The sequence below is a fragment of the Corvus hawaiiensis genome, chromosome 31, assembly GCF_020740725.1.
Source record: "Corvus hawaiiensis isolate bCorHaw1 chromosome 31, bCorHaw1.pri.cur, whole genome shotgun sequence".
Classification (NCBI taxonomy): domain Eukaryota; kingdom Metazoa; phylum Chordata; class Aves; order Passeriformes; family Corvidae; genus Corvus; species Corvus hawaiiensis.
In genome coordinates this window covers 975,379-999,457 of record NC_063243.1, presented here as the reverse complement: position 1 = coordinate 999,457, position 24,079 = coordinate 975,379, and the positions used below count along the sequence as shown (strand labels likewise).

At 55.1% G+C, this 24,079-nt stretch overlaps 1 pseudogene; it reads right to left on the bottom strand.

Annotated features, from left to right (window-relative positions):
* Window positions 1-570: 570 nt before the first annotated feature.
* LOC125318710 lies at window positions 571-24,079 on the bottom strand (annotated as a pseudogene).

The following is a 24,079-nucleotide window of genomic DNA, read 5'->3' as shown; positions in this document are numbered from 1 at the left end:
CCCCGCTACCAAAACCAGGCTGTGCAAGCCAAATACAGCCCCAAAACTGAGCTCCTGGAAGGTATCCAGGAGCTCAGCTGCACCCCAAAATGGGGATGGAGATGTCCAGGGCCTCAGTTGTGCCCAAAAACGAGGCCCCAGCTGAGGGTGCTCTCTGCTTGGCTGAGCGCTGCCTGAGGGCTGGGGCTGCAGCAAGGGGGGACACCCTCCTCCAGCGGGGATATCCCAAAAACAGGGGACCCCCACAAGCCCCTCACAACCCCCGGGGCTGGGCTGGCCCTGCCTGGATGCCGGCAGACACCAAAACCGCTCTGTCCCTGCCCTCTGCAGCTGCACAGGAAAGGCCCAGGAGCTGAGAGAAGGAGCGGGAGAGATCCCGCCCCGAGCACCGGCACAACAGAGCCAGCCTTGGCACTGGGAGGGAATTTATTCCCAACCAAATCCCAGCAGCACAAGGAGAAGGCAAAGAAATCTCTCCAACACCTTCCCCCCACCCAGCACGGATCACCCGGAACGGGGGTCACCAGGGCTCTGCCCAACGGGGGTCACTGGGGATCATCCAATGCCGATCCTCCCACGGGGGATGGAGCTGGAGCAGCGCACGAAGCTCTTCCCGCACTCGGGGCACTCGCAGGGCTTCCCTTAGTGGTGCCTCCGTTGGTGTCGGGTCAAGTGAGAGCTGCTGGAGAAGCTCTTCCCACACTGGGGACACTCGTAGGGCCTCTCCCCGGTGTGGATGCGCTGGTGCTTGGTAAGGCTGGAGTTGCATTTGAAGCCCTTCCCGCAGTCGGGGCAGCGGAAGGGCCTCTCATCCGTGTGAATGCGCTGATGTACGAGGAGGTGGGAGCTCCTCTGAAATCTCTTCCCACACTCAGAACACTCGTAGGGCCTCTCCCCAGTGTGGGTGCGCTGGTGTACCTTCAGTTCGGAGCTCTGGCCGAAGCTCTTCCAACAATCCAAGCACTCATAGGGCCGTTCCCTGGTGTGGACCACCTGGTGCCGGATCAGGTGGGAGATGCTGGAGAAGCCCTTCCCACATTCCCCACACTCATAGGGCCTCTCCCCAGGGTGGATCCTCTGGTGTTTAATCAGGCTGGAGTTCCACCTGAAGCCCTTCCCACATTCCAGGCACTTGTGGGGCTTCTCCCCACCCTGAGGCTTCTCCCCCAGCTCCGAGCTCCCCCTGGATCTCCGGCCGCCTTCCCGGCACAGGGGGGCTCTTTCCTCCTTGGATCTCTCTGGGCTGTGTTTGCAGCCCCTCCTCGTGCGGCATCTCCGGGGCTTTTCCTCCTCCTCCATCCGGCCATGCCTTGGGAATGACAAATCCTGGTTTGGGGGGAGAAACAAGGGGTGAGCGCCTTCGGCTTGTGGTTTCTCCTGCCCAAGGCCATCACCAGGCATCTTGTGTCTGTTAAAAACTCCAAAACACCAAGATTCAGCCCAAAAGTACCACAAACATCAAGACACAGACCCAAAACTTCCAAAACATCAAGATTCAGACAAAACCCCCTCCAAAATATAAACATTCAGCCCCTACAAAAAAACCAAACCACCAACATGGAGACCAAGAAACCTCAGAAATACCAAGATTCACCCACGGGAAAATCGTGGATCCCCCTCCCTGATCACCTGCTGGATGGGGGGGGCAACGCTCCTGGGGCTGGGGGGAGGCTGCAGATACAGCGAGTGCTGGAACCTTGCAGTGCCTCCTCTTCCTGCTCCTCCTCCTCCTCCTCCTCCTGTATCCCTACTCTTCCCCACACTCCTCTTCCTCACACTACTCCTTCTCCTGCTGAATCCCACCTGCTGCTCCCACGTCCATCCTTTCACCATTCTGCTCTCCAGCCCTGCTCCTCCAGCCTTTCTCCTCCTCCCCCCAGGCCCAGCACCCACCCCTGGCTCGCTCTGCCCCCCAGAGCTCTCGCATCCCACAGCACCAGCAGGGATGCAGCTGCGGCAGCTCGGGCTGCGGCAGCGCTGGGCTCTCGGCCGCTCCTGCCCGCACTCGGCCCCCGCCGCAGCCACTTCTGCCAGCACAGCACGGGCCGGCCCGGCCTTGGCGCTCCCCCCCTCCCACCTCCCCAAATTCCCCTCGCGGGGGGCGCCAAGGCCGGGCCACACGGGGGCTCCAGCTGGGGAGCGCCGGGCGCTGCGGCTCTGCCTGGCAACTGCTGACTCACCAGCGCCGCGCCTTCTGATTGGCTGAGCGCTGCCTGAGGGCCGCGCCTGCACCAAGGGGGGACACCCTGCTCCAGGGGGGATGGCCCGAAAACCGGGCACCCCCAGCCAAGGAACAACAGCAACGCCTCCCTACAAACACATGCTCTCAATCTGCTCGGACACAGCCACACCGACTTGGACACAAGCAAGTGACAGCACAAACCATCAGCTCCACAAAATGGTACTGATTGACACACACTGCTGCTCAGCCAAGCTCCTGCTCAATTCCTCAACTTCCAGAACAACAACAAAGCCTCAACACAACCATGGACATCGTTTCCTATACAAAAGGGGACAATGTTGAGGCAGTTTGCACATTCTCCCAGAGCTAATTAAGGACATGGACACCCAGCGGGGGTAAAAAGGGAAGTCGAGAAGGGGTCTCAGCAACAGGGGATGGATGGTGTTGGTGTGCTGGGAAGGGATTGGTTGAAGGGAGGGTGCAGCAATATGGTTAAGGCAAACAGCAGCAGGAGGAATCTATGTGGGAAGAAAGGAAAAGGAAGATGGAAAAGAGGAGGAAGAGAAAAAAGTGAGGACTGGGATGCTTTTCAGCACCATCTTATCCTCAGAATTTGCCAGCTGATCCAGATCTTTTGTATCCCTGGTCTCCAGGACAGGAAAACAAAGAAGTTCAGGATTTCAGGGTGTTTCTCTGTGGTGGGGAGCAGCAGGACAGGGCAGCACGGGCTGGGGGCCTGTGGGGAGCTGCGGGGCCGGGCCGGGGCTGTGGGGCAGCCGGGGCTCAGCGCCGGGCACTGCCTGACCCCAACACCCCCCGGGCAGGGCCGGCACTGGCCCCCGGCCCCCAGGAGGCTGCGGGATGTGGAAGGATCAGGATTTTCTTTCATCGATCTTGTTTGGGTCACTGGAGAAACGAATGATTGTGCAGAAAGCTCAGCAGCCGTCAGAGGATGAGCACCCACAGGCACTGAGGGGGCTGCAGGAGAGGCACAAGAAGCCCCTGCAGCACTTGGCCAGAAAGGCTCAGCAGGGGAATGCAAGAAGGGATGAGCAAAAGGCCAAGGTGAAGGCAAAGGCCATGGCAGAGTTTCTACAGCCCCCCAGGGATGAACCGCAGGGCCCAAGGGGGCCCCAGCACCCAGGGGACGGCGGCGGCCACAAGCACCTGGCACAGGCATTGCCCTCCTCGGCACGGCAGAGCCCACCCAAACAGCCCCTGCCAAGGAATCAGGGCTCCAGCTGCAGGCCACAAGGACACTGCAAGCACAGACAGCAGCACCCTCAGCACCAGCAAGTCCACCCCTGATGGACATGGATTGTCAGGGCTCTCAGAGCTCCCAGCACACCAGGGACCCACCGCACCAGAGCCCTTGAGAACATTCAGGGCGCCTCTGCATCGAGACGAGGCCGCTCCTGATGGACACAGGGGCCTCTCGATCCACTCCGAATCTGAGATCTAAGGGGGGAAATTGTCAAGAAGTTCTTTCATCATTCAGGCAATAAGTGGGAAAGAGGAGCAGGGGTGTTTTATTCAACCACTATCAGTAGCTGTGGGGGATGGGTTTGAAATGCATCAATTTCTGTTTGTTCCTATTTTGTGATTTACTGGGAAGGGATTTGGTGGCTGAAGTGGGAATGCAAATTCATATTGTCAAAGGAGATACAGAGGCTAATGCTGCTGGACCTTGGTGTCAAATGTCTGCCAAGGCCTCTGCTGAAGGGAACCCAGAAGTGTGGGCAGCCCCAGGGAAATAGGGAAAACTAGATATGGAGCCTCTCCAAATTCCTCTGAAGCATCCAGGACAAGTGGTGTCTAAAAGCAATACCCTGTTCCAAGGGAGGCAAGGAAGGGGTTACAGCCTCTTACTGAGGCCCTGCTAAAGGCAGCGCTTCTGGAGCCAGGCATCTCTCCCTACAACACTCCTCTCCTGCCAGCCAAGAAACCCCATCATGGACACCAGAAGGAAAGCACAATTTTCAAGGCTTCAAAAGCAGATTAACTGAGCCTCCTGCCCTGGCCCTCCCAGACAGGGAAAAACCATTTGAATTGCATGGGGATGTTAATCAGGGCCATGCCAAAGGAATTCCTGGGCTCAAATGTTTAACCCAGTGGCCAGAGAGTGGCCTCATTGTCTGCAGAATTGTGCAGCCCGGGATTTAATGGGAACTGAGGCCTGAAAACTGACAGCAGCACAATCTCTGATTGTTCCAGCCTGGCATCAAGGTAAAGCTTTGTTAACCAAAGGAGCCTCTAAATGGATGAGCAGCGCTCGGTTCTTACAGAATGAAACTTGTTGGATGGAACAGGAGGATTCAGAGTTGAGCACAGGGCAAGGGTTGAACCCAGCCTCCTGTTTGAACGGCCCTGGACACGGGGCTGGCAAGAAACCCATGGCTGCAGCCAAGTGACAGAGCTCCAGACCCGGGCTAGCAGAGATTTACCAGACATTCCCTGGCCTGAGGGAGAAAAGGTGTTTAGGGATGGCTCTGCAAGGGCAGCAGAAGGGAAAAGAGTGGCAAGACACGCTGCTCTGAAGGAAAGGGAATGAGACAAAGCGCAGCTCAGCGCCCGCATGCTCAGCTCAAAGGGCCGAGCTGGGGGTGCTTGGAAGAGCCTGGCACTGAAATGCCCTGAGCAGGAAGGCTTCAATATCTTCTGCTAACAGCATGGCAGCTCACAGCGGGGCAGAAGCATTTCCGACTGCTTCAGCAATCCCTGCATCAGTTCTTAAGGCATGTTTGGAACAAACAATTCCAAGATATGGATTGTGGAAGCAACAGACACAGACAGGGGAACTCATTTTACAGGAAAGATCCTTCAGGCCGTTCTGGCTGCTTTAGGAACACAGTGGCACCTCCAAGTGCCCCAGCACCCCCAGAGCTCAGGTCGGGTAGAAAGAATGAATGGGGAAATAAAGAAACACCTTCTGAAGCTGCTGAGAGAAACCAAGATGCCACGGGTACGGCTGCTGCCATTGGCTTTGGCAAGAAGAAGAGCCAGACCCAGGGCAGATATTCAATTATCTCCCCTGGAATCCATGTCTGCAATTCCTTACCCTGGTGTGATAAATGAGTGAATGATAAATGTTGTCTTTCACATATATGATTCAAACATTTAGAAGTGATGATGGATTGTGTAGAAATAGTGTTAAGGTAAAATGTAGTTAAGTGGAAACGAGATTAAGGTAAATTGTAACTTCAAAATAGTTGTAATATGTTAAGAAATGTATTAATAAACACAGGGTAATAAATGTCTTTTGAGCTGAGAAACTACAGAGCCAGGAACCAAGACATCTTAGAGAAATAAAGAAGATAAACCGCATGCCTCCCAGGAAGATTGTTACCTCATCAGAACTCACACCGCCCAAGGGAACTGGCAGCTGCCAGTGAGGCTGGAGACTGCGGAGGCACCGGAGAGAGGGGGCCTGTCGTCTGCAGTTCTGAAGCGATCCAGAGGACTGAGGCGGTGTCCTGCTGGGGGAAGGGGCAGAAACCGGAGAGGGGGAAAGGGGAGTGAAGTGTAAATTCCTTTCTGGGTTAATGAATATGTAACAGTTCAGGAGAGTACTTCAGTCCACAGTAAAATGAATGGAGGGCGCCTCTGGCAATATTGCCAAGCGCCCCAGAGCTGTGATTTGCCTTTGTTCTACTAATAAATGTTCAATATTATATTGCTAAAAATTTAGCTTTTGTATTCTTTTTCTTCAGCCTTAATCCTCTAACACTAAAAAGGTTGTTGGGGAGTTTTTGTCCTTCCCACAGTTTTGATAAGATTACAACATTAGAAGGCTTTTTCTTAATAATCCTACTTTGATATTGTCAGATGGGTCTGGGCCAGGGTGTGAGAGTCAATTTTTAGTCTTAGGACAAGAAGCAGCAAAAATCTTTATTGCTTTGGGGGTTTTTTGTGTATGCATGTGGGTGTCTGTTAGTGATGGCAGAATTTTGGAATGGGTTATTCAATGTTCACCTGTAGGTTGCATTTTGCAAAACTGGAAGAGCTTTAAAGGAGACCCTTTAACTCATAAACTGTTAAAAAAAACCATTAAAAAAAAAAAAGAAAGCTGCTTGTTGGGGGCCACTTGTGAGTCACCCGATGGCTGCCCTGCAAGAGAAGCTTCCTTCCAGGCAGCCAGCAGAGGAGCTTTAGAAATGCAAATTAACTCTGCTGCGGGAAGTGTGCACAATGTCCCAGGCTCTCCTTGCCTGCCACAGGAATTGGGCTGATTCCCTCTGCCCATCACCCCAAGCTCTGCCTCCCTGCACTGACGGAATTTGCATCGCTAAAGGCAGAGCCCACACTGAGCATCTCTGACTCTTGACACAGAAATCCCCGAAGCTGAAAAGGAAAACAGCAAACGGAGAATGTTGGGAGAACTTCACTCACAAAAGCGGGGGGGAATCATCCCTCTCCCCACTCCAACATCTGCTGGCACTCTCTGTGTTATACAGGGTGGGTTTGACCACTGGGCTGCTTTTGCTGCCACAAGGTCAGTGAAATCACTTGGGAATCCAAGGATGTGATGATTTAATCAGAGAAGAGCGGTCAATTGATGCTTCCCTGGCATTTTTGGCAGCGCCCAAAAATGGGGAAAAGATGAACGGCCACCAGAACAAATCCTACAACACCATGGAGCAGCCCCTGGGAACCCAAACAAATTCATACCAGGTGCCAGAGAACCCACTGATCATTTCAATGCATCATTAGATTACAAGCTGTCCTCCAAATCATAACCAAGCACACAGCTCCAGCTCCTGACCTTCTCACCCACCAATCCACTCCCATGAGCAGCGCCACATTTCACCCTGGGATGGCATCAGATTCTCTTCCAGCAGAAGGACCAGGAGGTTGTGGAAAATTAAATGACTCAAACTGCTCTTGGCAAAGAGATGGCAAAGTGGTGAAACAGAGAACAAACAAAATAAGAAAGCAGCTCATGTACCAGTCCAAACGTGGAAAGGATGGGAATGGGACACGTTTTCGTGGTTCCCTGGCAGACCATGGGTTAAACCAATGCTGTTTCTCCTCTCAGGTGCTGCAGCAACTCTCATCTTTTTACCATGCACCACACCTTGCTCAGTGCAGCTCATTCAGCAGGGGATCAAGGGCATGCAGGTGGCAGCCAGGCCTCCTGACCCAGAAACGGCTGCAAAAAGACACAGAATGAGGTCACTGAGAATAATCCCAAAACTAAAGAAGGCCCAGGAAGTACAGATTAAGGCATTTTTAAAGTTTGCAAAGAGAAGTACTCAGAAAAGAAGAAGAGGAGGATTAAAATGAAAAAAATGAACGTGTCTTTACAAACAGATGCTGTGAATCCCATTGGAGATAGGGCCAGGGACTTGGAGATAAGGAAGTAATGGGAGAAACCACATATTTCAGAAAATGTTACTAATTGACACGAACTGCTGCTCAGCCAAAGTCCTGCTAAATTCCTGAACTTCCAGAAGAACAAAGACTTCACAGAGCCATGAATATCAGATATTATACAAAGTGGGGGTGCACATTAAGGGGGACATGCATCCCCCCGAGCCGCCATTCAGCTGAGAAGAGAAACAAAGCTCTCCGCTGCTCCCGGCCCGAGGGAGCATCAGTGCCTCGCTTTGTTTTCCCCGAAAAAGGGAAAACCGCCCCAAACCCCTTTGGCTGAGTGCACGGGGGGAGAGATTTGTGGCAGAAAACTCCCAAAGTCGTTTATGCCCAGCTTGGGAAGAACAGCCCAAGCCAAGCGGAGCTGGGACCCCCCAGCAGCGCCTCTCTGCCGCCCCAGCTGAAGCCCTCGCTGGCTGCTCCAGGCTGGATGGGCAGACTGGGAGCACTGGGAAGGGGCCCCGGCTCGGGGCGCAGCCCCCGGGGCAGCCCCACGGCCCCACGGCAGCTCCAAGGCTCCGCCAGCCGGGATGGAACGTGGGAGGGGGAGCAGGGCAAGGCCCGGGGCTGTCGGTGCCCAGGGGACACAAGGGACAGCGGGGGCACTTCACAAGCATTTCATGCAAAAGATAAAATCATAACGAAGACAAAAGCAAGACCATCAGTGAGTCAAGATTATGAAGTTAAACTTTAGCTGGGAGTTAGAAGCAATTTGTACTGATTGAACCAAAAGACAAGTCAACGAAGAGTTAGAAATTTAGCCAAGAAGTTCAGTGCTATTCACCATTATGCACCTGTCTGCAACTTTGCTTATAGTAAATGAACTGCCATAAGGACAAAAGAAGCAGAATTATAGCCAGCACCTAGATTGCATGATCAAATACAGGCAGGAGGTACGGACCGTCTCCAGAAGGCTTCCCGAGGCTTGCCCACAATAGAAGGTAGAAAGTTCATGGTGATGAAGAGATCCCCGACTTCATCTTTCAAGACCACTGACTCAAATCAAGACCACCGACCCAAATCAAGAAAAGAATTGCGCACGCGCAAAGGACTAATAACCGCATTTTAATAGGAAGCGGGGAATGGGAGGTGCTGGAGATATGTATAGGATTAATATCTAACACTTTGTGAAATCAATAGAGGGCAAATAATCGGGTAAGTGGCTGGCACGTCCCTAGGAGGCGACTCCCGTGCCGCCCGCCGGGGTAATCAACACACCACTTTCTAACTTTAATTAGTTAGAGAGTTTCTGTCCGTGAATACCGGCTTTTTAATCATTCACTGGAAACGTCGAGCAGACGGAGATCTAGGAAGCAAAGGCAACCCTGAGTCGCTTCCAGCGTGCCCTCAGCCCCGCCAGAGCCTCAGCACCCCCACAGCCTCCCCAGTCGCTCCAAAGCCTTCTCAGCCTTTGCAGCCCTTCCATCAGCCGCTCCCTCTCGCGGCGCTCCGCGGCCTCCCCTGCGCAGGGAGCAGCGGCGCAGGAAGCGGAGCAGCCGCGCCTCTGGGGCTCGGCGCGGGGCAGCGCTCAGGCACAGAGCCCGCAGCGCAGAGACACTCCCTGCACGGCGCCCGTTCGGCTCCGCGCCCAGAGCTTCGATGCCGGGCAGGCGGCTCGCTCGGGCTCCCTGGAGCCGGCACTGGGGCACGGCCCGGCCCCCACAGCGCCGGGAGGGGCTGGGAGGACAGGGACGGCATTTGGGGGTCCTGGGGTTCACTGGGAGACCCTCACTGGGAACCCCCTTCCCGCTGTCCCACCTCCCCTCATCCGCCCTCTCCCGCCCCTTTCCCACCGTCCCCCGAACCCCAGCTCCCCCCAGCTCGGTTTGGGGGGGACCCACCCCTTTCCCACCGTGTCCCGTCCCCGCCCCGCTCACCCGAGAGCTCCTCGCCAGCAGCCGGGGGGACGGAGGAGGAGGAGGAGCGGGAGGAAGAGGAGGGGCAGAGGAGGAGCGGGAGCAGGAAGGGGAGCAGCGAGAGGAGGCGCCGCGTGCGTCCAGCGCTCTCTGGATCTGCAGCCCCTTCGCGCCGGGAGCATCGCTGCCCCCGCATGCCGCAGGTGACCGGGAGGGGGGACCTCGCTCCGGGTATCGTGGGTGGTCCGGGGAGGGTTTCTTTTGAAGGGGGGAGGGATATTTGGAGTTCAGCCGAAGTACCTTGGGGCTCCCTGATTCTTTTCTTCGGGTGGAGCGCGGTTTGGATCTTGCAGGACTCCAAAGCTGACCCGAAATGCCCTTTGGGTGGATACTGCGGGGTCCCCGGGAGGTGTTTTTTGGGGATGTCGCGGTGGCGGCTGCCGGCAGAGCGCCGGCGGTGGGTGGCGGGTGCGGGGTCCCGGGAGCCACGTGGCGATCGCCCGGTACCGGCGGGGGAGGAGGGGAGGAGCCTTGAGAGGGGGGAGAGAGAAAAGCGGGGAGCCCCGGGAGTCCCGGACCCTGAAATGGGGGCCTGGAGAGGGGGGACCCCGGCAGCCGGGAGTGGGGTGAGCTTGGAGAAGGGGGAACCCCGAGAAGGGATGAGCCTGGAGAGGGGGAACCCGTGGGACACCAAAGAGGGAACCCCAGAGAGGGGGGATCCCCGGCACCCCGAAGCAGAGAGCCAGGGGAGGAGGGACCCCTGGGACCCCAAAACCCTCGGCATCCCTTAGTGCAGCCCCAGAGAAGGGGGACTCCCTGAACCCCAGAGTGGGGAGACCAAAGAGGGGGCACCCCTGGGATTCCCTGGAAGTCTGGAGCGGGCAGAGACCCTGCAGAGGAGGGACCTCCAATATATGCAGGGCCCGCAGCATCCAGGAGAAGGGGGACCCCCAGAACCCCGTAGTGGAGAGACCAGAGAGGGGGAACCTCAGTGAGGGATATTTTCCTCTGAGTCTTGATGTTTTGGAGGTTTTCATGGACACAAGATATGTGGTGACTCCTAGAGATGGACTTGGGCAGGAGAAACCCCCAAGCCAATGCGCTCACCCCTTGGTTTTCCCCCCAAAACAGGACTTCTCATTCCCAAGCCTTGGCCAAATGGAGGAGGCGGAGGCAGTGAGGAAGATGCCCCAGGAGCCCCAGGCAGGTGAGGAGGAAGTCAGTGCCCCTTTCCCTTCTCTCCTGCTCCATCTCCCAGCCCAGCATCGCCCCCGGCTGCAGGACAACCCCGCTGCCGACGCCGTCCTGCCGGGGACGGACTGGGGGGATCTCCTTCCCCTTCCCTGTGGCACGGAGGAAAATCCCATCCTCTCCTTGTCTTTCTTCTCGTTCCTTTTCCTTGCTTCCTTCCTTCCTTCCTTCCCCTCTCTCTACCTTTTCCTTCTACTTCTTGTTTCTTTTTCTTCTTTTTCCTTCCTTTTCCTTGTTCCTTCATCTTCATTCTCCCTTTTTTCTTCTTGTCCCTTCCTCTCCTTCTTCCTTCTCTACCCTTCTTCCTCTCCTTGTTCTTTCCTTTCTCCTTCCTTATTCCTTCCTCTTCCTGTCCCCTCCTCTCCTTGTCCTTGCTCCCCCAGGCACTGAGCTGCAGATGGAGACCAGGGAGGACAAATCCCTGTGGCAGAACCTCATGGAAGAGGCTGCTTTGAGTGGCTCAATGGCACAGGAATCACACGGAGAGGAAAAGCCAGAGGGATCCCCCACAAGGAGGGGCTCCAAAGCCAGCCCAGGGTGCTCTGAGGAGAAGCGGCCCCCCCTCTGCTTCATCCAGAGGTCCAACCTGGTGGTCCATGAGCAGCTTCACACTGGGGAGAAGCCCTACAAGTGCTTGGAATGTGGGAAGAGCTTCAGCCACACTTCCCACCTCTTCATCCACCACCAGATACACACAGGGGGTTGGCCCTACAAGTGCTTGGAATGTGGGAAGAGCTTCAGCCACAGCTCCAGCCTGATCCGCCACTAGAGGATCCACACTGGGGAACGGCCCTACAAGTGCTCGGAATGTGGGAAGAGCTTCTGCCAGAGCTCCAGCCTCACCTGCCACCAGGAGATGCACGCCAGGGGAGGGCCCTTTGAGTGTCCTGAGTGTGGGAAGATGTTTCAGTGGATCTCCTATCTCATTGTACATCAGCAAACACACACAGGGGAGAGGCCCTTCCGCTGCACAGACTGCGGGAAGAGCTTCAAGTGGAGCTCCCAACTCACCAGCCACCAGCGCATCCACACCAGGGAGAGGCCTTAGAGTGTCCCGAGTGTGGGAAGAGCTTCTCCTGGAGCTCGTCCTTGAGGAAACACCAGCAGAGGCACCAGTAAGGGAATCCCTGCGAGTGCCCCGAGTGTGGGAAGAGCTTCGGGCACTGCTCCAACTCCATCTTAAAACTCGAGGTGCTGCTGACTGAAAAGCTCTTCCAGAACCCTGTACTTCAGACACTTAGGAATCCTCTTCTCTTATTAAATGCCGTAAAATATTACCGTTTCCTGCAGCCGTAGGGAGGAGGAGAGAAGAGCCAGCAGGCATAAATATGCAGCAAGATTGATTGATTGAATTATTTTACAAACTCTTTTATAGCCTTTTTTCTTCATAGTCTAACTGGATAAAGGATCAGCCACCCCTTGGTGTGATTGGCTAAAATCCTAGAACATCCATTGTCAAAATATTTTTCTACTGTACTATAAACAAGGCTTCTCAAGGTTGCCTGTGTTTCATTGTTTATAGAACTCTGCTGCTATCTTCTGTGCGAGAGAAAAGTCTCTCACGGACTTAGAAAATAGCAAGAAAATTCTTGCTAGCAGCATTTTTGTGTCCACATTCTCTTTTCCATTCTTTGTCTTTTTCCTGGCCTATTTACTGACCTTTATTCTTGTACAAATTGTCTGTCCCAGTAAGTCCTTCTTTGCTGAACCGATGATTTCTTCTTCAATGCAAATCTGCAAAGCAGAAGGAGAGCAGCCCCTTGGAATGGCCTCAAAGTGGAGCAGCACTCACTGGCACAGCCTCTTCTCCTGCCCTCAGGCAAGGGACCGACAAGGCAGCACCAGCCTTGTCAGAGCTGGGCAAGGACAGGAGAGAGCAGATGCCAACAGGGGCTTTGTGCTGCACCAAGGGACGTTTGGGTTGGGCATTAGGAAGAACTTTTTCCCAGAAAGGGGCATTAGATATTGGAATGGGCTGGCCAGGTGGGGGTGGAGCCACCATTGGGGAGGTGCTCAAGGAAAGCCTGGGTGTGGCACTCAGGGCCTGGTTGCCGTGGTGGGGATGGGGCACAGGTTGGACTCGATGATCTCCCAGGGCTCTTCCAAGCCAATGCATTTGGTGATTCTGTGACATCACAGGCTCTGGGGACAGCGTGGTGGCTGTCAGCTGTCCCCAGCCCGTCGCCGTGCCCAGAGCCCAGGCAGCACTCGGCACGGAGCCACGGCCAGAGCCAGCGTGGAGGTGGCGGCTCATCCCACAGAGCACCATGGCCAGCCAGGGCTTCTCCTGGCTGCTGCAGTTCTGTGTGCTGCTGATGCTGGCCCATCCTCTCGACCCTTCCAGCCATCCTGAGTGGGACATGGGCACCTCGGCTCTGCTTTGCGAGGAGCTGGAGCGGCAGGACTCTGTGGGGCCTGGGATGACCCCCTTGGTGGACGTGGTGCTGGTTTCTTGGACACGCTCGGCCCTGGAGCTGCTGATCATGGGCCTTGTCCTGGGATGGTTCTGGAGACGCTGGGGAGAGGTGAGGGAGGGGGGTCAGGCAGGCGGGACAGTGCCCGGGCCGGCAGCCACCAAAGCCTTGGGCCAAGCCAGTGTCGGGCGAGGCCTGAGAGCCCCCGTGGCGGAGCAAAGCCGGGTTGGATCAGAGGGTGCTGGGCCTCCCGGGCAGCCCTTTGGCCACGGCCCCTCAGCAGTGGGGGCTGAGCCCCTGGGCGGGAATCGGGCCCAGCCTGAGCCCCAGGGACACCAGGCAGAGGCGGCCGGAGCTCTTCTTGCTGCAGCCTCTGCCCGGGGCAGCCCAGCCAGGCCCGAGTCTCTCACGGAGAGGCCAAGGGCAGCGCCAGAGGGCTCAGCCCCGCTCGGCCCCTCTGCCCCTTCCATCGGGCTCCCTGGGCCGGGCCGTGCAGGAGAAGCGCCGGAGCCCCTGGGGCTGTGCAGGACGCGCTGCAGAGACGTGGCTGCCCCAAGGAGCTGCTGCGGCTGCTGAGGCACAACCGCGCCCGGATGCGGCTGTGCCGGCGCCACCGCTCTCTGCAGAGGCCCAGAGCCAAGACACCAGCAAAAGGGGGCAGCTGCAGGAGGAGGAGACCCCGAGGCTCCCCTCAGTGCTGACTCTCCAGCTCCAGCTCGGCGCTCAGCTTGCAGGACATCGCGGGGGATGCATGACCAGTGCTCAGCCCGGGCACTGTGACATCCCCCAGCTTAGGGGTCAGTGAAGCCCCCCATCCTCAGCCACAGAGCTCCCAGCCACCTTTTCCCCCAGAAGCTGAAGTTTCCATGACTGTTCCAGTTCCAAACTGTTGACCCTTTTTGGAGGCATAAGGTTCTCACCCCGTAATCTTCCAGTCATCCCCCAGCAGTCAAGTTAATCAAGTTCACATTTTCTAGATACTGCTGTGTCATTTCCTTGATATCCATGCGAGAGGGGACACGGTGATGGATGGGTTTGCACGGGAGCTGCAGAGCCCCGGAATGGAGAGCCTGAGTGTCCCAGCAGGAATTGCAGGAGTGTGGAGGGCAGCTGGAAAGAAGATCGTGGGCAATATTCTCCTGCCTCCATCTTCCAAGGAAGCTTTGATTTGACCCCTGTCTGCACCGTGCCACGGGGCCTCCAGAGGCCCAGGGAGGTGTCTGGGTGGCCCCAGAAGGACCCTGGGGCACCAGGGAAGGGGCAGGAGCATCCCTGTGGGGCTGGGAGAGACACCCAGAGGGGGCCAGCCCTGGGGCCCGGGCAAGAGCTGCATTCAGGCAGCCAAATTCATGCAGGGTCTGGCCGGGCTCTGCCCAGGATCAGTCCAGTGAGCTCCACTCCTGTCTCACCTCTTTGTATTTTCTTTGTATTTCTTTGTATTTATTTCTGTGTATTGATCCTGATTTCCCTCAAAATGCCATTAGAAATCATTTTCCCTCAAGATAAATACTGACTTATTTTGGTTTTAGGAATTAACCACGGGTAGTCCCTGCTTAAATGACTTCTCTGTGACTTCTTCTGCAGTTTGCTCCTTTACAGCACCATCAACCACCTCTCTTAAAATACAGATCCCTCATTGGAAGCAGGGAATTCACCTGGATCCCCTCCTGGAACCCCCCTGGATCCTCCTTGACCCCCCCCCCCCCGAGGACCCTCCACACCCACGCCCTGTGGGACCCCTGTGCCGGGCTGGGCTGAACTCCCGGGCCCTGCGGCCAAACTCTGCCTGGAACCTGCTGGGTTCGGCCCAAAGCGGGGCAAGCTCCAGGACCCGCAGATCCATTTTGTCCTGTGGCTGTGGGGCCCCACCCCCGAGGGAGCAGGACTGGGCACTGTGACTCCAATCCCTTATTCCGAATCTCCCTCTCCCTCTCCCTCTCCCTCTCCTCTCCCTTTCCTTTGGGTGATCACAAATCCCAGAGTGGCTGCAGAGCCCCGTGCCCAGTTCGGGTTTCCCAGCAAAGAGAGGCCTGGGGCTGAGGTGCCCTGGGATAGCCGGGAATGGGGGGTCCAGGGGTCCCCAGGGTCAGGGAAAAGGGGGATCCAGGGGCTGGGAAAGGTGGATACCCGGAAAGGGGGGTCAGGGGGGTGTTGGTGCGGGTTCAGGGGGTGCCGGGGGGTCCCGGAGCTGGGGAAGGAGATGCAGGGGGGTCCCAGTGCCCAGGAATGGGGCAGGGGGGAGCAGGATCTGGGAAATGGTGGCAGCTGCTGGGCAGGGACCACGACAGAGAGGGACAGGCTGGGATGGGCTGGGACAGACTGGGACACTGGGATACACTAGGACTGGGACCAGAATCCACTGGGAGCAGAACTGGGGCACCAGGGATCATACTGGGATATACTGGGACCACACTGAGGGCTACTGGGAGCAACTGGGAGCATGCTGGGGACAACTGGGGGCATGATTGGGACAACTGAGATGTACTGGGAGAGACTGGGAGTGGTTTTGATCATCCTGGGACTGACTGGAACAATACTGGGAGTGACCAGATCCGTAGTAATTTAGAGGGACTGTAATAATACTGGGAATGACTGCGATCATACTGGGGGTGACTGTGATCAAACTGGACCCATATTGGGAGTGTCTGGAAGTTACTGGGCTCATACTGGGTGTTGGGGTTTTAGGAGTTCTTCTGTTTTCTTTTTCTCTTAAAGAATTTTCCCCATACATGTTGCCAGGGGGAAAAATTACTGGGTGCTTAAGAAAAACAAAAGACCCGGCCACAGGAGGAGGGGTCCATCTGGCTACTCTCTTTCACCTGGGCTTGTGGGCTGTTAGTTCTCTGTGTTCTGACAGAGAGAGAGGCTGGAAGGAATTCATCAGCACTGGAGACTTCTGCTTTTTCAGCTGCCTCCCTTCTACCTGAGAAGCCCTGGGATTCCCAAGCCCACCTTCCCTGCCCCGCTGGGAGCTGGGCCATGGCCATCCTGCCCCCGCCGTTGCTTCGAGCCTTCGCTGCTCTGTAGCCCTGCACGCCCTGCCTGTAGAGACCTCCGGGGTTTCACACCACAGCTGCAGAGTTCGATACATCTCGTCTGCCGCCTGGGATTTGTGCTCGTCCCTGCTGTTCCCGAGGGTCCGGCTGGGATCGGCTCCCCAGGGGGTTTGTGAAGCCTTTTGTCTTGGTTTGAAAGACAGGTGTCTGCTAAGGAAGGCAGAAGCCTCCCTTGAAGTGGCAGATATAGCCCCTTTTCCTCCGAGTTATAATTCTGAAATTAAGGGCCTTTAGGCAAAGATGTGGGAAATAGGAATAACAGTTCTTTATATATATATATATGTATATAACCAGTCCAACAAAACAACAATAACTATGCAGTAACAGCAAACAATCACAAACCCAGTGCCAGCCTTCTCGGCTGTCAGGCCCTTTCCCCTCGGGTGCAGTTCCACTCGCAGCCGGCAGGGGCGCTGGCGGCTCCCGGTGAGCAGGGCAGGTGCGATGGTTCCCCCGCGGCTGCAGGGGGCGCTCCGGAGCGAGCTCAGGGAGCACGCAGCACTGGCGGCCTGGGATCCCGGGAAGGGATGGAACAAAGGCTTCACAAACCCCAGATGGCTGGCTTTGGTGTCCGGCCGGACTCTCGGGAGCAGCGGGCTGGAGCGGCAGGGACGAGCACAGATCCCAGAGGACAGATGAGATGTCTCCAAACAGGGAACCCCCCCACGGAGGTCGGGCAGGCAAGGCAAGCATGGCTACAGCGTAGTGAAAGCTCAAAGCAGCAGCGGGGCAGGGAAAAACAGCTTTGGGATCCTGGCGTTGTTTCCAGCAGAAAAGAAAAAAAAAAAACGGCTGAAGAAAAAGAACCAGCAGCTCCTTTCTCTGCAGCTTCTCTCTCCGAACTCTAAGAGCCAACTGATCCCACACCCAGGTGAAAACAAAGGAGTAGCCAGGCCCCCCCCACCCACAAGTGGCAGCTCTTTTTGTCTTTCTTAAGTACAGCCATTTGTCCCCTAGCAACATGCATATGGGAAAAAATTCCTTTAACAGAAAAAAAACCTAGGACTAAACTAAAACCCCAACATTATCCACCCCGAATTTTTTCCCATACTAACATGTTACATGAAACTGAACCTTTTTAACCATATAAATACATGCATCACCCGAATTATATACATATATACACGCTGATACTGATACAAGTACAGAGCCATGGGTAGTTCACCCTAAAACAAGGTCCCCTTGAGGTATGCATCGGGTGTCTCCATCCCTTTGCATCACCCACCAGGAGCAGCCTGGTCCCTGAGCGAAGACAACCCCACGGATCGGTTTGTCTTTGCTTAAGGCAGACTGTACCCAAACAGTTTTTCCAACCATACCTCTCATGTGCACCACTGGAACCTTATCCCTGTCTGTTGTTTGTAGGGGTTCGGATTGGGCAGGGCCTGCTCGGCTGGTGGAACCTCGAGTGTTAACTAACCAGGTGGCTCTTGCTAAATGCACCTCCCAGTTTTTGAAAGTCCCCCCACCCAGTGCCTTCAAGGTGGTTTTAAGCAGTCCATTACACCACTCAACCTTCCCAGCTGCTGGTGCATGGTAAGGGATGTGGTACACCCACTCTATGCCATGTTCTCTAGCCCAGGTGTTTATAAGGCTGCTCTTGAAATGAGTCCCATTATCAGACTCGATTCCCTCAGGGGTGCCATGCCTCCAAAGGACTTGCTTTTCAAGGCCCAGGATGGTGTTCCAGGCAGTAGCGTGAGGCACAGGGTAGGTCTCCAGCCATCCTGTGGTGGCTTCTACCATTGTGAGCACATAGCACTTGCCTTGGCGGGTTTGAGGCAGTGTGATGTAATCAATCTGCCAGGCCTCCCCATACTTGTATTTGGACCATCGCCCACCATACCACAGGGGCTTCACCCGCTTGGCCTGCGTGACTGCAGCGCATGTCTCACAATCATGGATCACCTGGGAGATACTGTCCATGGTTAGATCCACCCATTGACCTCGTGCCCACTTATAGGTGGCATCTCTGCCCTGATGACCTGAGGCATCATGGGCCCATCGAGCTAGGAACAACTCTCCTTTATGTTGCCAATCCAAGTCTATCTGGGACACCTCTATTTTCGCAGCTTGATCTACCTGTTTGTTGTTGTGATGTTCTTCATTAGCCCGGCTCTTGGGAATGTGAGCATCTACATGACAGACCTTCACAGATAGCTTCTCTACCTGAGTGGCAATGTCTTTCCACTCCTCAGCAGCCCAGATTGGTTTTCCTCTGAGCTGCCAGTTTGCCTTATTCCACCTTTCCAGCCAACCCCACAGAGCATTGGCTACCATCCATGAATCAGTGTAGAGGTAGAGCTTTGGCCACTTCTCTCTTTCAGCAATGTCAGGACCTAATTGGACAGCTTTGAATTCAGCAAATTGGCTTGATCCACCTTCTCCTTTGGTAGCTTGTGCAACTTGTCGTGTGGGGCTACATACAGCAGCTTTCCATTTCCAGCCAGCACCTACAATTCGTCAGGAAGCATCAGTGAAGAGGGCGTATTGTCTTTCACTCTCTGGTAGCTTGTTATATAGTGCAGCTTCTTGGGCACGTGTCACCTGCTCCGCTTCTTCTTCAGAAGATAACCCAAAAGTCTCACCTTCTGGCAAGTTCGAAATTATTTCCAAGATCCCAGGGCGACTTGGGTTTCCAATTCGGGCGCGCTGCGTGATGAGGGCAATCCATTTGCTCCAAGTAGCGTCGGTGGCTTGATACATGGAGGGAACCTTTCCTTTGAACATCCACCCCAGCACCGGTAGTCGGGGTGCCAGGAGGAGTTGTGCCTCTGTGCCGATTACTTCTGAGGCAGCCTGGAATCCTTCATAAGCTGCCAGGATTTCCTTCTCTGTTGGGGTGTAGTTGGCTTTGGACCCTCTATAGCTTCGGCTCCAGAATCCCAGTGGTCAGCCCTGAGTTTCACCAGGCACCTTCTGTCAGAGGCTCCAGGACAGACCATTGTTCCCAGCTGCAGAATAGAGCACGTTTTTCACCTCTGGTCCTGTCCTGACTGGGCCAAGGGCTACGGCGTGAGCGATTTCCTGCTTGATCTGGGTGAAGGCTTGCTGCTGTTCAGGGCCCCAGTTGAAATCGTTCTTCTTTCAGGTAACCAGGTAGAGAGGGCTCATGATCTGACCGTACTCGGGAATGTGCATTCTCCAAAAACCTATGGCACCTAGGAAAGCTTGTGTTTCCTTCTTGTTGGTCAGTGGAGACATTGCTGTGATCTTATTGATGACCTCGGTAGGAATCTGATGTCATCCATCTTGCCACTTTACTCCCAGGAACTGAATGTCTTGGGGAGGTCCCTTGACTTTGCTCTTCTTGATGGTGAATCCAGCTTCCAGGAGAATCTGGATGATTCTCTCTCCTTTCTCAAATACCTCCAATGCCGTTTTCCCCCACACAATGATGTCATCAATGTACTGCAGATGTTCTGGGGCCTCACCCTCTTCCAGTGCAGCCTGGATCAGTCCATGGCAGATGGTGGGACTGTGCTTCCACCCCTGGGGCAGTCGGTTCCAGGTGTACTGCACACCCCTCCAGGTGAAGGCAAACTGAGGCCTGCACTCTGCTGCCAGAGGAATGGAGAAAAAAGCATTAGCAATGTCAATAGTGGCGTACCACTTTGCTGCTTTGGACTCCAGCTCGTACTGGAGCTCCAACATGTCCAGCACAGCAGCACTCAATGGTGGAGTCACTTCATTCAAGGCACGATAGTCCACAGTCAATCTGCATTCCCTGTCAGACTTGCACACAGGCCAGATGGGGCTGTTGAAGGGTGAGTGGGTCTTGCTGACCACCCCTTGGCTCTCCAGCTCGCGGATCATCTTGTGGATGGGAATCACAGCATCTCGATTTGTCCGATACTGCCGACGGTGCGCTGTCGAGGTGGCAATTGGCACTCGTTGCTCTTCCACTTTCAGGAGCCCAACTGCAGAAGGATCTTCTGATAGTCCAGGCAGGGTGTTCAATTGCCTAATGCCCTCTGCCTCCACAGCAGCAATCCCAAATGTCCACCTGAGTCCTTTCGGGTCTTTGTAACAGCCGTTCCGGAGGAAGTCTATGCCCAGAATACACAGGACCTCTGGGCCAGTCACAATTGGATGCTTTTGCCACTCCTTCCCAGTCAGGCTCACCTCAGCTTCCAACAGCGTCAAATTGTGTGATCCTCCGGTCACCCCAGTGATGGAGACAGGTTCTGCCCCCACATGTCCCAATGGCATTAAAGTACACTGTGCCCCAGTATCAACCAATGCATCATATTGTTGTGGCTCTGATGTGCCAGGCCATCGGATCCACACCGTCCAGAATACTCAGTTCTCCCGTGCCTCTTCCTGGCTAGAGGCAGGGCCCTTCTAGCCCTGGTTATCATTCTTTCCCTGGGCATACATGCCAGATGTCCCTTCAAGGGGATCTGACATATCATCCTCCCTTCTGTAATACCGGGCAGCTCGGTCACGGGAGGCTGAGGCTACCTTCACCTTAGCGGAACCCCCTCAGTTAGTGCCGCCCTCCTTGAGTTCACGCACCTGCGCTGCCAGGACAGAGGTGGGTTTCCCATCCCACCTTCTCATGTCTTCCCCATGCTCACACAGGAAAAACCACAGCTCAGCTCGTGGGGCGTACCCTCTCTCTCTAGCAGGGGGACGACAGGCTCTGACTTGGGGGCCTGTGACTTGCACAGGTGCAACACTTACCTTCCTCATCTCCTCCCTCATCTCCTTCATCTCCTCTTTGAGGTCCTTAACCACAGCAGAGACATGAGCTTTCAGCGGACCATTGACCATACTGTCATAATTCCTGAGCTTGTTGGCAACAGAGCCCACTGTTTCTCAATTATTGTCAGCATCAGTCGTTGCAATGAAGGTGGTGTATTGCGGTCGCCCTAGCTTTGTCAGGTTCCACATCATCTGTCCTGTGCACCTGACCTTATCGGGGTCATTATCATGCTGTCCATCCCTCCCAAAGAGTACCTCTAATACTGCCACCTCTCTTAGCTGCTGGATCCCTTCCTCGAGTATCTTCCACTGCATTCTATGATGGTACTCCTGCATTCTTTCTTTGTGAATGAACCTTTTCTCACACTCATTAAGAGCCACTCCCAGAGAGAAAGGGGCCCTGGCTCCCTCACAAATATCTGGTCCACGCCTGGGTCCTGGGTCAATGATCCCAGATACCTTGCCTCACCACTATCCAGTTGCACACCTGTGCCCGTAAGGTCCCAAACCCAAAGCAGCCAGGTTGTATAAGGCTCACGCCCCCTTCGCACAATGTCTTTTCACATATTACAGAGACTATCGTATGACAGGAACTCAGTGATTATTTCCGGCTTTGACTCTCCTGCTGGTTGTGAGGGCCCTGGTTCCCCATCATCATTAACTGGTCGTACTGGGTCTTATACTTGGTCTTATACTTCCTCCTCTGCACAGGGGCGACTGCTGCTGGCTGTGATTGTCCTTGTGATTCAGCTGGAGCCTGGACGGTTGTAACATCCATGGGTTCCACTGCTGCACCATCAGACTCACCCTCTTTGGGGCAGGGAGAGGGTTTTTCACTGGCTGAGGAGGTGTATTCCGTTAGCATCTGGCATATCTCCTGGCACATCTCCTACATCTCCTTCACCAGTACCCTCACCCAGTTTGGGTAGTCCATTTCTGGGGTGGGCTGTTGGGCGGTATCAGGCTGTGGGGAAGGGTCAGGCTGTGGGGCAGGATCTCTAGTGTCTGGGGCTGTGTCAGGCTCTGGGGCTGGATCTCTAGTGTCTGGGGCCGTGTCAGGTTCTGGGGCTGGATCAGGCTCTGGGGTAGCATCTCTAGTGTCTGGGGCTGGTATCTGGGTAGTTATCCAGGCCAATCTCAGCTTATCCCTGAGGGCTAGATAGAGTAGGCCTACCAGCACCAGTTGGTTAGTACCCAGAGGAAATCTAAACCCTTCGAAAATTGGTGAGGTGGGCCCAAAGAACTGGTTGAGGGGTTGAGGGAAAACTTCCCCTGGTGTCATTTCCTCACAGAAGGTACCATTGTTAACATAACCCCAAAAACATGTGCTCAGTGTGTGATAGCCATTTATCCACGTGCCCACATTCCGGAGGAAGTTAAAAACCCATGAATTCCTCACCTTCTCGACCCATAGTGCAAAGTGGATAACAGCAATGGTAGCCTTAGTCAGAGGACCTATGTTTAGGTAAGGAGCTGCAAAGGGGAAGAATATAGCCACGGCCACATGCCACCTGAACCAGGGTAAAGTAGACCACATATTACTGCCTAACAAGGTTCCTATATCCAGCACACAAAATTAAGTTATCCAGGAACTGTTATTCCTTTTTCACCCCTTTCTCTTAATGCCCTCAGGCCCCACAGTTGGGCACCAAGATCTGGTTGAAAGACCTTGGTTTGAAAGACAGGTGTCTGCTAAGGAAGGTAGGAACCTCCCTCGGAATGGCAGATGCAACACCCCTTCCCTCCGAATTACTATAATGTTGAAATTAAGGGGCTTTCAGGCAAAGATATGGGAAATAGGAATAACAGTTCTTTACTATTACATATCTATATGTGTATAACAAGGCAAACAAACGGCAATAACTCTGGCAGTAACAGCAAACAATCACAAACCCAGTCCCAGCCTTCTCGGCTGTCAGGCCCTTTCCCCTCGGGTGCAGTTCCGCTCGCAGCCGGCAGGGGCGCTGGCGGCTCCCGGTGAGCAGGGCAGGTGCGATGGTTCCCCCGCGGCTGCAGGGGGCGCTCCGGAGCGAGCTCGGGGAGCACGCGGCACTGGCAGCTTGGGATCCTGGGAAGGGATGGAACAAAGGCCTCACAAACCGCTGGGCAGCCGATCCCAGCCGGACCATCGGGAGCAGCAGGCTGGAACAGCAGGGACGAGCACAAATCCCAGGTGGCAGACGAGATGTATCGAACTCTGAAGCTGCGGCGGGAACCCCCTGAGGTCTGGGCAGTCAGGGTGTGCAGGGCTACAGAGTAGCGAAAGCTCGAAGCAACGGCGGGGGCAGGGCGGCCACAGCCTGGCTCCCAGTGGGGCAGGGAAGGTGGGCTTGGGATCCTGGGGTTTCTCTGGTAGAAGGAAGGCAGCTGAAGAAGCAGCCTCTCTCTCTGTCCAAAACACTGGGGACTGACTGCCCACAAACCTAGGTGAAAGAGATGCACCCAACTTCTGTGGCCAGGTCCTTTGTTTTCCTTAAGGACCCAGTAATTAGTCCCCCTGGCAACATCTATGGGGAAAATTCCTTTAAGAGAAAAAGAAAAACTAGAGGAGAACTAAAACCCCAACACCATGGGGAGCCAGGACGATGTGGAGACCCAAGCCAGGTGTCTTCCCAACATGGATCAGCAGGGCTCTGCCAAACAGGGCTCACTGGGGATCATCCAATGCCGATCCTCCCACAGGGAATGGAGCTGGAGCAGCACAAAAAACTTCCCTTTATGGTGCCTCCTTTGGTGTTGGGTCAAGTGAGAGCTGCTGGAGAAGCTCTTCCCACACTCGGGTCACTCGTAGGGCCTCTTCCTTGTGTGGATGTGCCAGTGCCTGATGAGGTTCGAGTTATGTTTGAAGCCCTTCCCGCAGTTGGGGCCGCGGAAGGGCCTCTCCTCTGTACGAAGCCGCTGGTGCACAAGGAGAGTGGAGCTGGTCTGAAACCTCTTCCTACACTCATAACACTAGTAGGGCCTCTCCCCGGTGTGGATCACCTGGTGTTGAATCAGGTGGGGCCTCTGCATGAAGCTCTTCCCACATTCCCCACACTTGTAGGGCCGTTCCCCAGTGTGGATCCTCTGGTGTTCCTTCAGCTGGGATTTGTAGCTGAAGTCCTTCCCACATTCCAAGCACTTGTGGGGCCATTCCCCAGTGCGAGTGCTCTGGTGTTCCATCAGCTTGGAGCTGTTGCTGAACCCTGATTTACTTCCACCTTTGGGAAACCTCGCTTCCACGCCTGTGTGGCATGGCAT